At 47.5% G+C, this 15,797-nt stretch overlaps 1 long non-coding RNA gene across 3 annotated transcripts; it reads right to left on the reverse strand.

The window, feature by feature from the left end:
* Positions 1–8,328: 8,328 nt before the first annotated feature.
* On the reverse strand, positions 8,329–15,455 carry LOC114110432 (uncharacterized). Of its 3 annotated transcripts, none has more exons than XR_006057727.2 (4): positions 15,131–15,455; positions 12,130–12,217; positions 11,899–11,941; positions 8,329–11,190 (listed from the first exon to the last, which is right to left on the reverse strand). It is a non-coding gene; the product is annotated as an uncharacterized LOC114110432 (long non-coding RNA). The 3 variants fall into 3 exon arrangements; XR_009598183.1 differs by having other exon boundaries at positions 12,080–12,217; XR_009598182.1 differs by having other exon boundaries at positions 11,899–12,217.
* Between the last annotated feature and the right edge of the window lie 342 nt (positions 15,456–15,797).

The following is a 15,797-nucleotide window of genomic DNA, read 5'->3' on the forward strand; positions in this document are numbered from 1 at the left end:
CGTGTCCCTGGACTGCCAGTTTCGGGCAACAGCGTGCCACAAACTGAACAGCTAAAATGATAGACATGTATTCCCTCACAGTTCTGGAGGCTGGAGGTCTAAGACCAAGTGTCGGCAGGTCCAGAATGTTCTAAGGAAGGGTGACTTTCTGCCTCTGCCCAGTCTGGTGGCCGCCTGCAGTCCTGGGCTCACAGCTACGTCACTTCCACCTGCCGCCACTCAGAGTCACACGGCCTTCCTGCGTGTACAGCGGTGGGCCCTCTTTTCTTCTAAGGACCCCAGTCATACTGGATTCAGGGCCCTCTTAATCCTATAATGTCATTTTAGCTCCTTACATCTGCCAAGACCCTATTTCCAAATAAGGTCATGTTCTGGGTGGACGTGAATTTGAGGGGGACACTCTTTGTGAAAAAGCTGGCTTAAAACTCAGCATTAAAAAACTAAGATCATGGCATCTGGTCCCATCACTTCATGGCAAATAAATGGGGAAACAATGGAAACAGTGAGAGACTTTATTTTCTTGGGCTCCAAAATCACTGCAGATGGTGACTGCAGCCATGAAATTAAAAGATGCTTGCTCCTTGGAAGAAAACCTATGACCAACCTACACAGCACATTAAAAAGCAGAGACATTACTTTGCCGACAAAAGTCCGGCTAGTCAAAGCTATGGCTTTTCCAGTAGTCATGTATGGATGTGAGAGTTGGACTATAAAGCTGAGTGTCGAAGAGTTGATGCTTTTGAACTGTGGTGTTGGAGAAGACTCTCGAGAGTCCCTTGGATGGCAAGGAGATCCAACCAGTCCATCCTAAAGGAAATTAGTCCTGAATATTCATTGGAAGGACTGATGCTGAAGCTGAAACTCCAATACTTTGGCCACTTGATGTGAAGAGCTGACTCACTGGAAAAGACTCTGATGCTGGGAAAGATTGAAGGTGGGAGGAGAAGGGGGGCGACAGAGGATGAGATGGTTGGATGGCATCACCAACTCAAGTTGGTGATGGACGGGGAGGCCTGGCGTGCTGAGGTCCATGGGGTCGCAGGTTCAGACACGACTGAGCGCCTGAGCAACAGGCATACCTGGGTTGTGTCTCTTGTTGCCTGGATTACCTTGCTGCCCCGGCTCTCAGACAGCACATTGAGAAATTTCTCCCTCTGGGTTTGGTTTGGCCGGCTCCTCCAACCAAGAAGTTCTTTCCTGCCTAGCCAGCCACCTGACTAAGGGTCTGACGTTCTTCCACTGCTGAAGGGGCTGCGTCCCAGGGCTTGTATCGGTTCAGGTCCTCAGGTGAGCTCCCATAGGGAGAGCTCCCGCTAACCCAGGACACCTGCACAGCAAGGCGATGCCTGCAAAAGCTGCAGAGCGAGGAAGCCCATGTGGGTGGGGAGCAGACCTCGTGTCTTAGGCTCTGCGCTCACTGCCAGTTATCTCGGAAGAGTCTCTGGCGCCCTGGAGAGGAGCATGGCTAGGCTCTAGAAACCTCTCTCAGGCCTTTTACTTCCCAAGTGGCCCTGTGATTGATGCAAGCCAATGGCCCTTGAATGTTTACATGTCCTTTGAAACTGAGCTCATTGTTGTAATCTTTGTTTGAAAACCGTTTGGATGAGTGGGAGGGGTATAAGGTGAGGTTGTGAATGAATGCATTGCCCATAAATGAACCCTCAGTCCATCTCTCAGGTTGTTTATCAAGCATCACAGGCCTTTACAAATATCTTCTTATTTTGTTCCCATTCCGTCATGTCCCCTCTTGTGCTCAGTACGTGGTTTGTGGAACGATGTTTCACTGCTCTGCAGAGCTTCCTGCGATGTGCTTGGTGGGCGTTGGGAGGCATTGTAATGCTTCGCTTAAGAAACTCTGAGCCTCGGGGCTGGGGAAAAACTGCATCCTCCCCAACTCCACCCCCCAAGAGTATTCATTTGCTTGACACCCCAGGGGAGAAGCTGCTAAATATACCGACACAAAAATGTTTGCTAAGCGGGCTATTTAAGGTGTCATTAATGGACCTGGGTAAGCTGTTTTGAATTCCAAATGGAAATTATTCTTTTTTTTTTGACCTTTTTATTTTGTATTGGGGTATAGCCAGTTAACAATGTTGTGATCATTTCCAGTGGACAGCAAAGGGTCTCAACCACCCACATACACGTGTCCATTCTCCCCCAGACACCCCTCCCGCCCAGGCTGCCATATAGCACTGTCGAAGCCGTTCTTCTCATCTGTTCATATGTCTGAGATGGAAACATCTGGAAGGCAGCAATAACTGACACAAGCTTGGCAGCGAAGTGTCATGATGCGCTTCTGAGAAACACAGCCAGCCCTTCTGCAGCCGGGCCTCCGCGTGGAGGGTGTGGAAGCACAGCAGGCTCTGCTAGAAAGGGGAGCTCGTCTGCGGGGCGACTAGGGAACACTTGCTGCCAGTTGTGCTCTGCCCTGAAGCCAAGCCTTGGACGCGACTCAGCAGAAACGGAATAGTGAACTTTCCCCGCGTTTGCTTTCGTCTAAGGTGAGATTTAACGTGACATCCGTAGTCTTTGACGCACCCACAGGGAAAAGCGATTTCCTTCGGTTAGTTTTTTGTTGCTTCCATTTGTTTGGGGCGTCCTAGGACTGAAGCCTCGGCCTGGCAGCCGGGAGCGCGGCCGGAAGGCAGAGCCTGGCCAAGCCGGGAGCTTCAGTTCAGGCGTCTCTGACACGGACAATGCCACCCCTTGTGTGGCAGACAAAGCCAGCGCAGGCTTTGTGTGGGATTGCTGGTGACGACACGCCCTCAGGCCCACGTTCCCATTAGTGCAGGGTTTGCGCGACTGTGTGCTTACCAGAAGCAGGGTCACAGCCATTGTGCGGTGTCCTGGAAAAACCCAGGATCCTTCCAAAACCCTTTGAAAACGCGAGGCTCATTAGAAGGCGTGAACGTGGGCCTCAGGCGGGAGTGCCCTCCTTAGAAAGCTGTCACTGTTTATCCAACGTCTGGGCCTCGGGCTTGCTGAGCGCGACCTCCGCTGGTTGAGACGCCCGTTTCTCTCGGTTTTCTCAGCTGCTCTTTTAATGCAGTCCCTTTCTCCACTGACGCTCTAAATGACATTTATGAAATGTTTGTCTTAGACCCCTTCTCTCGTTTCCTTAGCACCTTTTCCTGTAAAGCTAATTCTCTTCCAGTCTTCCTGTTCCTGTTCAGTCGCTAAGTCCTGTCTGACTCTTTGCGACCCCACGGACTGCAGCACGCTAGGCCCCCCTGTCCATCACCAACTCCCGGAGTCTGCTGAAACTCATGTCCATTGAGTCAGTGATGCCATCCAACCATCTCATCCTCTGTTGTCCCCTTCTCCTCCTGCCTTCAATCTTTCCCAGCATCAGGGTCTTTTCCAATGAGTCAGCTCTTTGTATCAGATGGCCAAAGTATTGGAGTTTCAGCTTCACCATCAGTCCTTCCAATGAGTATTCAGGACTGATTTCCTTTAGGATGGACTGGTTGGATCTCCTTGCTGTTCAAGGGACTCTCAAGAGTCCAGTCGAACTCCAATCTAAATAATTACAAAATCTCTGTTCCAAACCTCATCTTATCTGAGCTCTGATCTCTTATTGCTGATCGCCTGAATATCTTGCTTCTACTAAAACTGAAACTAGATTTCACATCCAACTTATTTCCCCTCTTCCCTCCTCCCAGCAAAAAATGCAGCCCTTCTGATTTTCAAAGCTTAATTTCCGCTCTCATCAGTGTCACACCTGATGAGCCCAAGAGCTTCACCCTCAGCCTGGCAGCTTCCTGCTCCCCACTTTCCCCTCCCTAAGAGCAAGTGTTTCCAGTTCTTTTGGCCTTGCTGGGGGTGGGGTGGGGCAGCATTTTCTCCTTGTCACAGGAAACCTGTGTTGCTCCTTGCATTTTCCCATTTTAGGCGTGGCCTGGCTCACCACCCCGACACACTGTCCACGAGTCCTCCCCAGACGCTTCAGTCCCAAGGCTGGTTTCCACAATCCCTTTGGCCACGTGCGCACATGCTGCTGAGTAATGCGCGTTTTTAAGGGCTTTTCACTCTCTTGTGGGATGTGCAACTTTAAGCCCACCTTCATTTGTGCTTAGCTGTCCCCTATCTGGGACTCTGTTTTTTTCCAGAGAATAAACTCTGAAGGGGCTCATCATCAATGGTTTCAAACTGCGGTGCTGGAGAGGACTCTTGAGAGTCTCTTGGTCAGCAAGGTGATCTAACCAGTCGCCTTAGGAAATCCTAAAGGAAATCAGTCCTGACTTCTTTGGAAGGACTAATGCTGAAACTCCAATACTTTGGCCACCTGATGTGAAGAGCTGATTCCTTTGAAAAGACCCTGAAGCTGGGAAAGATTGAAGGCAGGAGGAGAAGTGGACGACAGAGGATGAGATGGTTGGATGGTATCACCCACTCGATGGACGTGAGTTTGGGCAAACTCCAGGAGATGGTGATGGACAGGGAGGCCTGGCAAGCTGCAGTCCATGCGGTCGCAAAGAGTCGGGCTTGACTGAGCGACTGAACAGCAGACTCTGAAGGGCAATCGATGTCTCGCAGGGAAGGCCAGTGTTACAGGAGATCTGGCGGTACCGGTGCTTCCTGAATAGACTGGCGGCCTCCTCTTTTACGGGCCCCTCTCCGCCTCCTGGAGGAGCCTGCGTCCGTGGCCCTGTGTCCCCAGGAGCCCCGCCCACACGGGAGGCTCCCCCGCCCTCCTGCCAACCCGGCCAGCGCCCCCTCAGGTCTTCAGCCCCGAGACCTGGGCTGCCTTCCTTCCCCCACCCCCTCCTCGCTTCCTTCCTTCCGTCTCTTTATCACTTTAACGTCCACTACCATTTTTGTGGGGTTTCTTGAGAGATCAGAGTTCAGCGAGTATTTCGGTCTGCTTTCTCTAGCCAGAAACTGGCTTGTTCTTGATCGAGGTTGTGTGTAAGACGACCTTCTGGATATTTTCCCTCACTAGCTCTTCCGCAAATGCGTCCTTTACCATCGCTCCCCGGTCTTTTCCTGGTCGTGGTCCAGGTTCAGGGTGCTGGAGACCGGTTTCTGGGACAAGCGCGCCCAGGGGCCTGCTGCCCCGCTGACTCGTGCTGCGCACGTCCAGGGCGGGCCACCTGCTCTTCCCGCACGGCCACACTGCCCGGCCAGGTTTTGCGCTGTCTTCGAATGACTGGGAGTTCCTCATTCTCTGACATGGGCCTCAAACATCGCATTTCTGTTAGCAAATAGCAAAGAGAAGACATGAGGACCTGTCTTCCCACTGATGGGTAAATGTGCACTGCAGTGCCTTTTTTTCTGGACGAGAAGCCACAAGGAACTGAACTTTATGTGGGCCACAAGCCGGGTGACTCCTACTTTCTTATGGGTGCGCTGGTCACCAGCATGGAAACTCAGTCAAGGGACCACAGACTCCTCTAGAGGAGAAGGTGAGACCTAGAGGTAAACCGCACAGGAAGTCAGCTGTGCGCTCTGCTGGGGCCCTCGGCGTGACTGACTTCTCCTTGTCCCCCAGGACCCGCTGAGCATCACCTCTTATAGGAAGACTTCTTTCACTGCCAGCCCACGCTTCTGGGCTGACTTGAGAATGTTTTTAAAAACACTGTGTGTTTACTTGGCTGCATCAGGCGCTAGTGAGGTCCCGTGGGATCTGCCGCAGCTCCAGGACTCGCCAGGTGCCTGGGCTTGGCTGCTCCACGGCGTGCAGGACTGTAGTTCCCCGATCAGGGATTGAACCCACATCCCATGCGTTATCAGGCAGATTTTGGACCCCTGGACCAGCAGGGAAGCCCCTGATTTGAGGATCTTTACTGATGCCCCAGATCAAAGTGTGCTTCCCTCATTGTTGAGGATTCCGACTCAGTTCTCACTCTTGGGCTCCCTTCAGATTGTAGCAGAGCCCTTCTCCTAAAACATCCTCCTTTCAGATGGTTATATTACCACACACGTGGCAAGGCTGCCGTACACTATAATCACTTTGATCGAACTTGGATAGCCTTCAGGTCTCTGTGGCAATATACGCAAGTCTTAGTGTGGGCTGTTTCTACATATGGCTACTTTCAGCAGGGTTTTCATTTTGGAGATTTTGTCCTCAAATTCTGAGGGGGAGCCCCTAACCAGAGCGGCCTGTATCCCGATGATGTCTGCCATGGGTCTAGCTCCCAGACTTCCCGGGAGAATTGGGCCAAGTGATGTACATACACGAAAATACTCCGTCAGCAGGATGTGCCAGAAGGACATAAGGCCTTGTTTTTGCAACACATCCTAGTCTTTGTTTACAGTCCAACCTGAAGTTTGGATTAGAAAATGACTTTTAATCTGAGAAAAAAATCAGTAATTTAATACACCTATAGATGTATATTTAATGCAAGCTGTCTTACGTATCTAAAAGTACAATGATTAGAGTTTTATCAGCTTTTACTTTTTTGGGGGGGATGGGCTTAAGATTTTATCATTTGAAAGTGCCTATCTCACCCATCCTGCACAATATTAAAAAAATAAACCAAACTTGTGTTCAGTTCTACATAAAAACTATGATTATTTTCCAACTATGATTAGTTTGAAATGCCCCTGAAGGAGACTACAGAAGGGCTTCTGGTAAAGCTGATGGCTGAGTGGTAAAGAGCCTGCCTGCCAGCGCAGGAGATGCAGTTTCGTCCTTGGGTTGAGGCGATCCCTGGAGAAGGAGACGGCAACCCACCTCAGTATTCTCGACTGGGAGATCCCACGGACAGAGCCTGGTGAGCCGCAGGCTACGGGGCGGCTCACGACAGTCAGACACAACTTAGTGACTGAAGAGCAGACTGCAAACACAAAGAAATGCTGTGAACTAACTCACACTTACTGTGGAGATTTTATGTGCCTTCCCGTGTCTTTCAGTTGTGGACTATGGGTCTCTAATTTAAAAAAATTTAATACGTGAACCAAAGCTCGTTTTTTCCTTACTCTTTTTGGTATTGATATTCACTATAAATCTCATCAATCAACCTTGACTATACTACTTATATCTGAGTAGGGAAAATATAAATATGAGCTTTCCCACTCTATTATCCTTCAGCGCCCTTTGCCTGATTTAAATCTTAACATGCACCAGCTTCACAGTTCGGTTCTTATACTTTTATGTACCAGAAACCAAGTAGGTTACAGTTCTAGAAAACATATGTTAACATTAGTATCAACCTTCAGAATACAAAAAAGGTGTAATGGGAAAATGTTCATTCTTTGAAATATTACAGGGGCAAAAAACAGCTATTGTCAGATTTTGAGTTTTCCCTATTTTTTAATGTTAAAAATTGTGTATACTCCGATCAGGGAATGTCAGCCCCTTTCTCCTTTCTTACCTCCTTCCCGCCTGCCTTCACTACCCCCATCCTTCTTCCCACTCCCGGGTTATGTGATTCCAAAGGAAGAAACTTCAGTTTGAGAAGCTGATTCCTGATGAAGAACCCAGGGCATCTGCTTTTATAAGAGCAATGCTGGTGGGCAGGTGGGTACTTCTTCTAAAATTGTAGATCCAAGAGGAAGGTTTATGGACGATGCCCTATCACCCTGTTCCTCATACTTACTTACAAAGAGCTGGCTTGCAGCAGATGCCAGGGCAGACTTCCTTGAGTGAGCTCGTCTGCATAACTGGACCATCCCGATTCGGATCATATCACTGTATGGCCCAAGTCAATAAACACAACTCAGGTTAAGTCGAGACCCACAAGCTCACATGGGGCTCAAACAAGGAGACGCAGGCTCTGGGCCCTGTGCTTTTGCCCAGAACTCTGACCGTACAGGGAAAATGCAGACGCGAAGACGCGTGGACAAAGTGGGAAAGTGAACGCCTTTCCACTCCTCTTCCAGGTTTTGCTGCCAGTTTTCGAGTCGTCTCCATATACTCACCCTAGCTTCCCTTCCTCTCTAGCCATGTGACCCTAGAAAAGACGCTGAGCCTTTCTGAGCTCTTCCCTACAGTGAGAATCATATGTAAGTCTTAAGGGGTTAAAGGGATCACATTAGAAAACCTGCCACAGGCTTGGCAGTGATCTGGCAGGGGCTGCCGGCTGCAATGCAGAGCACCAGGCTAAATTCAAATCTCAGGCAGTGACACGCTCCACTTACGTATGTGCACGTATGGCAGTCACCGCGTCTCGTCCTGTATTTGCGAGACCCGGCCACCCCATCATGGCACGTTATGTTTCCGCGTGAAACACGGTATGCGTTTGGTGAATGTTTCCTTGATAAGCGTTTCCTCATTTCCACTTCCTCACAAGATCATCTACAAAGAACGTCAGATGCTGCCTGGTTTAAATGTTGCTAAATTGTGGTTGAAGGACAGAGAGATAAGGAAAGATGACTCTCGCAAAATCCGCTTTTACCATATTTTTATTTCCACAAATAGTAAAAAAAAAAAAAATCAAAACCATAAAAATGCTGAAGGCCAGCCTAGTGTCCCACCTGATTCACTTTCTGGAGCTTAAATCAATCATGGTTCTTCAAAGTGATGCATTTTTATCTAGACATTTATATTATCTTTATAGTACATTTTTTCATGTTTATAGCAGTTTTCAGTGAGAAAAGTGGGACAGGAAATTGTAACATCATTATGATCTCGACACCATTAAAGTACACAGAAAAAAATCTAAAGGAAATATGTGGAAATAACTCTGGGTCATTGGATTTTTTTTTTTTTGCTCAACTTTGTATCTTTATAGTTTTCTATATTGACCAAACTTTATAATGAACTGATTACTCTTAAGTAATATTTAAAGTTCTCTCTTAAATTACTTTAGATTTTTAATTTTTCAACTGTTTTACATTAGAAATAAAATTTTAATAAGTGGTGGGAAGCTTTAATTTTTTTATTTTTTTTTATTTTTAAAATTTTTTTTAGGAAGCTTAAGGTCCGTCTAGTCAAGGCTATCGTTTTCCAGTAGTCATGTATGGATGTGAGAGTTGGACTGTGAAGAAGGCTGAGCGCCGTTTCTTTGAACTGTGGTGTTGGAGAAGACTCTTGAGAGTCCCTTGGACTGCAAGGAGATCCAACCAGTCCATTCTGAAGGAGATCAGTCCTGGGTGTTCTTTGGAAGGAATGATGCTGAAGCTGAAACTCCAGTACTTTGGCCACCTCATGCGAAGAGTTGACTCACTGGAAAAGACTTTGATGCTGGGAGGGATTGGGGGCAGGAGGAGAAGGGGACGACAGAGGATGAGATGGCTGGATGGCATCACTGACTCGATGGACGTGATGAGTGAACTCCAGGAGTTGGTGCTGGACAGGGAGGCCTGGCAACTCCCTCAGTCGTGTCTGACTCCTTGTGACTCCATGAATCGCAGCACGCCAGGCCTCCCTGTCCATCAAATTCAGATCGTAGCAAAACCATACAGTTCATCTTGAAAAAACAAAAACCTTTGTTCTGACGCATAAAACAAACAGGAAATCGTATCAAGCACAAACGTATGACTGAACACGTTTTTTTAAAACAGAGACCCGAATGCCCACTGCCTGGGTCAATGCACAGGACACTGTCCGTGTCCCAGGTGCCCCCTCCCCCTGCCACATGCCCTATCTCCAGTTACAAACCACTCACTTCCACCTCCTCGGCCTGTTATTTACTTCCTTTCCCTGTAAGTTCTGCCCTCTAAATGGCGCCCTACCCCATCTAAATGGTACCCTACCCCACGCAGGTTAGTGTGGCTGTTTCTGAGCCTGACACCACCGTGACCCTCTGGCACGCCTTCCGCCGCCTCTGGCTGCTCTCCCTCAGCATGCTGGCAAGGCTCACCCACACTGCCCAGCACTGCGGCGCTTCAGCCACTGTTCCTGCTGCGCTGGTACTTCGGACTACACTGGCACTCGTTTCTCTCTTTTGCTGTTGGTGGACACTTGGGCTGAGTCCGGCGGTGGCACCAGGAACCGTGGCTGCCGCCAGCTCCTCCGTGTCTCCTGGCGCACAGTGCTCACTGGACTGATATTCTCACCTCTGTGAGCTGACCTTGCTTTGTGCTGAGATTTCTACCCACTGGTGACCATAAAAGGGAAAACTGATAAAGACCCTGGAGTTTGAAGTCTGAGGCTGTGGATCTCACTGTCACAGGTTGGCTCCTATTCGTGACAAATTCATATTCTCAAGGACTGACAACCCAGCGGTTTCCTTAAATGTCAAAATAAAATAAACCTGCTGTTATTTTAAACGAAAGAGAAATTCTTTTAAATGGCAAGAATCAGCCTTAAGAGCCTCTTTATTTCAAATTAATGTCATCTGAATGTGAAAGCCTCTGCTTTGTGACTAACAAAAACATTTGCCAATATTCCAATTAAGACAATTTTGCCTTCAGCCAAAACCCAGAAGTTTCTTGAGCTGGTAGAGATTTTTAGAGATGCTATCTTGTTCAACTCCTTCATTTCATAAATCAGTAACTGAAGCCTTCTTGAGGCCAAATGCCTTCCAAGTTCCTGGTTAACTAGTTAGTACAGAACCAGGACCAGAATTAGTTCTGACTTCTGACCTTACATATCATTTTTGTTGTTCAGTCGCTCAGCCGTGTCTGGCTCTTTTCAGACCCATGGACTGCAACACACCAGGCTTCCCTGTTCTTCACCATCTCCGAGAGCTTGCTCAAACTCATGTCCATCGAGTCAGTGATGCCATCCAGCCATCTCGTCCTCTGTTGTCCCCTTCTCCTGCCTTCAATCTTTCCCAGCATCAGGGTCTTTTCCAATCAGTTGGTTCTTCTCATCAGGTGGCCAAAGTATTAGAGCTTCAGCATCAGTCCTTCCAATGAATATTTAGGGTTGATTTCCTTTAGGATCGAGTGGTTGGACCTCCTTGCAGTCCAAGGGACTCTCAAGAGTCTTCTGCAACACCACAGTTCAAAAGCATCAGTTCTTCTGGACTCAGCCTTCTTTATGGCACAGCTCTCACATCCGTACATGACTACTGGAGAAACCATAGCTTTGACTAGATGGACCTTTGTTGCCAAAGTGATGTCTCTGCTTTTTAATATGCTGTTAAGACACTAGAGAAGAGACTGCAGTAACGTAGCTTCAGGATAAGAAAGGTTGGCAATTACCAGGAGCGGAACCAGGCAAGAAAGAATCCCTCATCCAACCCCCAGCCTTCAGAGGGAGCACGATCCTGCCAACACTGTGATTTTGGACTTCAGCCTCCAGACTGTAAGAGTTTCTGTTGTTGGAGCCATCCAGGTCATACTACTTTGTTACGGTAGCTGTAAGAAACAAATACATCTAGCAGTCCAGCTCAGTGGATTTGGTGAGAAACGGGAAAAGAGCAAGATTTCCAGGGATTGAGCGTGTCTCTTATAATCTATTCTGGGGCAAAAAAAGAGAAAGAGAATCCCCATGCTGATTCCTCAGGGTATAATTAATGCCTCTAAGTACAGGAGAATCGTCTGGAAGATGTGTGTGTGTGTGTGCTATGTCGATTCAGTCGTGTCCGATTCCTTGTGACCCCACGGACTGTAGCCCGTCAGGCTCCTCTGACCATGGGCTTCTCCAGGCAAGAGCACTGGAGTGGGTTGCCATGTCCTTTTCCAAGGCATCTTCCCGACCCAGGGATCAAACGTATCTGACACTGGTGGGTGGGCTCTTTACTACCCAGCCACCTGGGAAGCCCCACCTCTTGAGGATATTTTTTTATTTTTAATCGTGGAAGATTCAGGGGGAAAAGCTTTGGAACGTTGTAGGAAGGATACTTGTTAGATGTGAATCTTCATTGAAAGAAGTATTAGGCTACTGTTAGAACCCAAAATAGGATTCTAAAAGTTGGGCATCGATTTTTACAGTGAATATATTTACATGTATCAATATTATAGGAACCCAGTATTTAAAACAATTGTCTGATGAAGTCATATAAGAGAAAGAATAAAGAATACTTTGGGAAGAAATATCTATAGTCTAATGTATAGTTTACATACCTAGGTTTTCATATATCCCATTTGCCTGAAATAAGAACCATCTCTATAAAAGAAGAAAGTAGGTCAATTTTAACTAAAGCTTAAAAAAAAAATCACAATGCCTACATATAAACTTTCTTAGGGAAGGTATTTCTGTCTATACTATTCAGTGGGGGTGAGGGTCGGGGTAAATGATGCCTACATTTAAAAGCTTAATAAATATTTGTTGAATGAATGTCCCAGGTAATTTACATTGTTACCAGAAGTGGCAGGATTCCATGGCCTCAATTTTTTCCTCTAATACTTCATGGTTGTGACAAGAAACATCTCCCATTTATTTCTGTGAGGAACGAGAAAGAGACAAAGAATTAGGGGACAAAGAAGCATTCACTAAACTCTGAAAAGCTATCAGGCCGTGTGTATGAAGTAGGCCACCCAGTGCCAGGGGCAATCTTGATAAGAGTCCACATGGCAAGTCTGTGAGGCGTGGGCGAGCCTTAGAGAGCTGAGGTGTCACGGGAACGTGTGCGTTCAGGTTGGCCACCCTGGGCCCATTTAGTGCACTGAGTAGTTATTTGCTATCGTAGTAAAAGAGAATGAGTAAATAGTGAGCAATTTAGGGACGGTTAACCACTAGTAGCTCAAAGGATATAAAAATGTGAAACTATAATTAGATCCCTGTTATCATGTACTAACTAAACGTATTACATGGTATGTTGCATCTTTCTGAGTTTATTTCTGAACACAGCTGAGAACTTAACAATTCCGACTGAAACCATCCTCTATCAATTCATGCCTCCATTAAGATTCCAACTGCTTATATTAGAAAAAAAATTCCAAAGATGGCTTCTTTTTATCTTGGATCTAAGGATGCAAACAGGAGCAAAACACAGCAAGTCAGTTATCAATCACACAGCATAAAATAAACTGTAGCAGAAAAACTGAAAATTACATTCTCTTTTTCTATACTTAGCTGTGAAAATATTTTAACAAGTTGGCATCAGGGTTTGCAACTTTTACATCTGTTGTTTCTTTGGGGAATTATCTTTTCACATGGGAAGACGTCATTCTTTGAAAAGTGAGGCTAGTTACAACTGTGGTATTAGATTGTACATGTGGGACATTTTAGAGGGTTGGGGAGCATCTGTGAGTTACCGTGGTTTCAAGATACTGTCCTAGTCCCCATTCTGTTAAGTAGGAAAAGCTGCAATTTCATGGGTATCTGGAAAACATTTGTTCTCCACTGAAATCCTTTCCTCATTCAGAGAAATTGTACAGCAAGGCCTGGCTCATGGTCTGGGGGATGTTCCGTGATACCAGCAAACTCCAAGTTTCACTGTCATCATCACTGTCTTATTATCACTCTGAGGTTCCAGTGGGTCTGGTGTTCAGGGGGCTGTCTATGCTTTATGAACTCCTATTTCTTTCTCTCTCTCGCCTCTCACCCGCCACGTTCAGTCACTTTATTGAAGGTTTGGAAGTGGAACCAGGCAGCAGTCCCCAACTTTTTTGGCACCAGGAATGGGTTTCGTGGAAGACAGTTTCTTCATGAACTAGGGCGGGGGTAGGGGGGTAGATTCGGGATGATTCAAGGGTATTACATTTACTGGGCACTTTATTTCTAATGTTATTATTAATCAGCTCCACCTCAGATCATCAGGCATCAGACCCGGGCGGTTGAGGACCCCTAGAACCAGGGATGGGTCACACTGTGGACCCTTGCCCTTCTGCTCTCCCCTCTGATTTTTATGCCTTCGGATACAATGGGATATGATCTCTTGTAGATTATACACACTATGCCTGAAATAGTTTCTCTACATAAAAATTATATCCTTCGTTCTCCCTCCCTCCATCAAAAGAACAAAAAGGACCCACTGTTTTTGAGGCTGGACTGGACTTCCTTTTTCTCCACCCTGAGATACCTGACCGTCTTCACACCACATCTGGCAGGCAGGTAAGAAGACTCTCCAACCTCTCTCCCTGCTCCAGTGCTCTGCATACTAAATTCTCTGGCCAATGCTTTTTCTTTCATTTTTTCCAGGGGAGGTTTTTGGTTACATATACCTTCAAGGGGTAAACACAGTTCCTAAAGGACAGAAAGGCAGAGTGATGCTGACTGTGAAACTGCACAGGGTCCAGGGCTGAATAAGGGCAGCACTGTAGCCCGAGAGGGCGCACATGGAGCCTGGGCCAGGGCCGACAGTGTCTCTGACTGGAACAAAGTCCCCTTGAGTTTATCACCTTAGCTACATAAACATAACTCTAGAAAGCAGATATATGAGACTTAATGTATATTTCTTAATATACAAAAAATTAAAGAGGCTTATAGGAATCCATGAAGGAACTAAAAAATATACAGAAATGTAAATAGTCCATGTTTTAGTACTGAAATTGAACGTGCTTTTAAAGTTTAACTCAGTCTCATTTGACACCCGGTGTTTCCCCTCGTCCACACCCCTCTCACCTGCTGAGCCTCTCTGTCTCTAATCTATAAACTCTGTAAAGGCAAGGGGAGTGTCTGATTTATTCCACTGCTGTAACAGACTGCGTGGTATGTTTATAACTGTTTGTTAAATTAATTGTATCTTATGTCTCTTGGAAAAATTTGCATTCTCTCTAATTTTACAGAAGTAATTCTGAGCTGTTGATTGAATTGAAATGGAATAAACATGTTTCATGAGGCCAAGAGATAATAATTCAAAAGAAAAATATAAAAAGTCATCTACAGGAATTTCAAGAATCAAGATAATATTTTTTGTCCTGTAACTTCTACTTTTCAGTAAAACTGTGTAGATAACCCACGTACACCTTTCTCTGCCCTTATTAGTTTCTATTATTTCAGCCACAAGTTCCAGTTTCTTTCTTTTTTCTTCCCTGTTTCTCTCTCCTTCCTCTTTCCTTAAACTCCCTACCCCCAATTCACCCCCAGGTTAAGTAACTTTATTGATGTTAAGCAGGCCCGGGATTGTTTGCAGCTGCACAAGTCTTATATGTAAAAATCCAGATTTATGAAACAATACGGAGGAATGGTAATTCAATTAAAAAGGTTTACCAAATTCTTTTAAACAGTAACCTCTCTAATCCAGCCTACAATATTGTTTCAATCGACAAGAAAGTACAACTCTACGCCACGACTAACACTGCGGTCGCAGAATGTAATTTTTTCTGAATACTGAAGGAAAAACCAAGGGAAGACGTTAAAAGAGAGCGCAGGGCCCGTTTCTTCTGTCCCACGCCTCCGTTCCAGCGTTACCTCTGCTTCCCATCGCCTTCCGTGTCCTCAGTCCTTTCGGACCTCAAGCTGAGCAGGGAGAGGGCCCGTCCTCGGCCGTTCTCCTCACACAGGACCCGCGGAGGGCCGGGCCGGGGCCGCACGACTGCCTCCGGGCGAGCTCGTAGGTGGTGAGGGGAAGACCGAGCGCCCGGACCTTCGTGCCGCCTGGAGTCTGTTCGAGCCCTGTCTCAACCAGCGGGGAAAACGAAAGCCTCGGGGAGCAGGAATGGGCGGGTAACTACAAGTTCATGAACCGAACGCCGCTGAGCATCGACTCCATCAGAGGGCACCAGACCCACAGTCCGGGGCCCGCGGCGGGCCGCACGGCGGGGCGGTGCTGGAGGATCTCTGGGACTTGTAGTTCGCCACGGTCCCCCTCGGGGACGCCTGACCGCGGCCTGGAACTACAGCTCCCAGGTGGCATCGCGCACCGCCCGTCTCTCGGCCCCTCCCCTCTCGGGCCCGCGCAGGAAGGCCCCGCGCCTGGCGGCGCGGCCCCGCCCCCCGACGCCGTCCCGCTTGTTTACCCCGAGGCTCCGCCCCGCGCGCCCGCCCGCGGGGTCGCCGTCACGCGGGTGATGCATATTCATGAGGCGCGCCGCCCGCCGGCCTCCCGCCCGGCGCTCCCGGCGCGCGATTAATATTC

The sequence above is a fragment of the Ovis aries genome, chromosome 23, assembly GCF_016772045.2.
Source record: "Ovis aries strain OAR_USU_Benz2616 breed Rambouillet chromosome 23, ARS-UI_Ramb_v3.0, whole genome shotgun sequence".
In the NCBI taxonomy this organism is placed as follows: domain Eukaryota; kingdom Metazoa; phylum Chordata; class Mammalia; order Artiodactyla; family Bovidae; genus Ovis; species Ovis aries.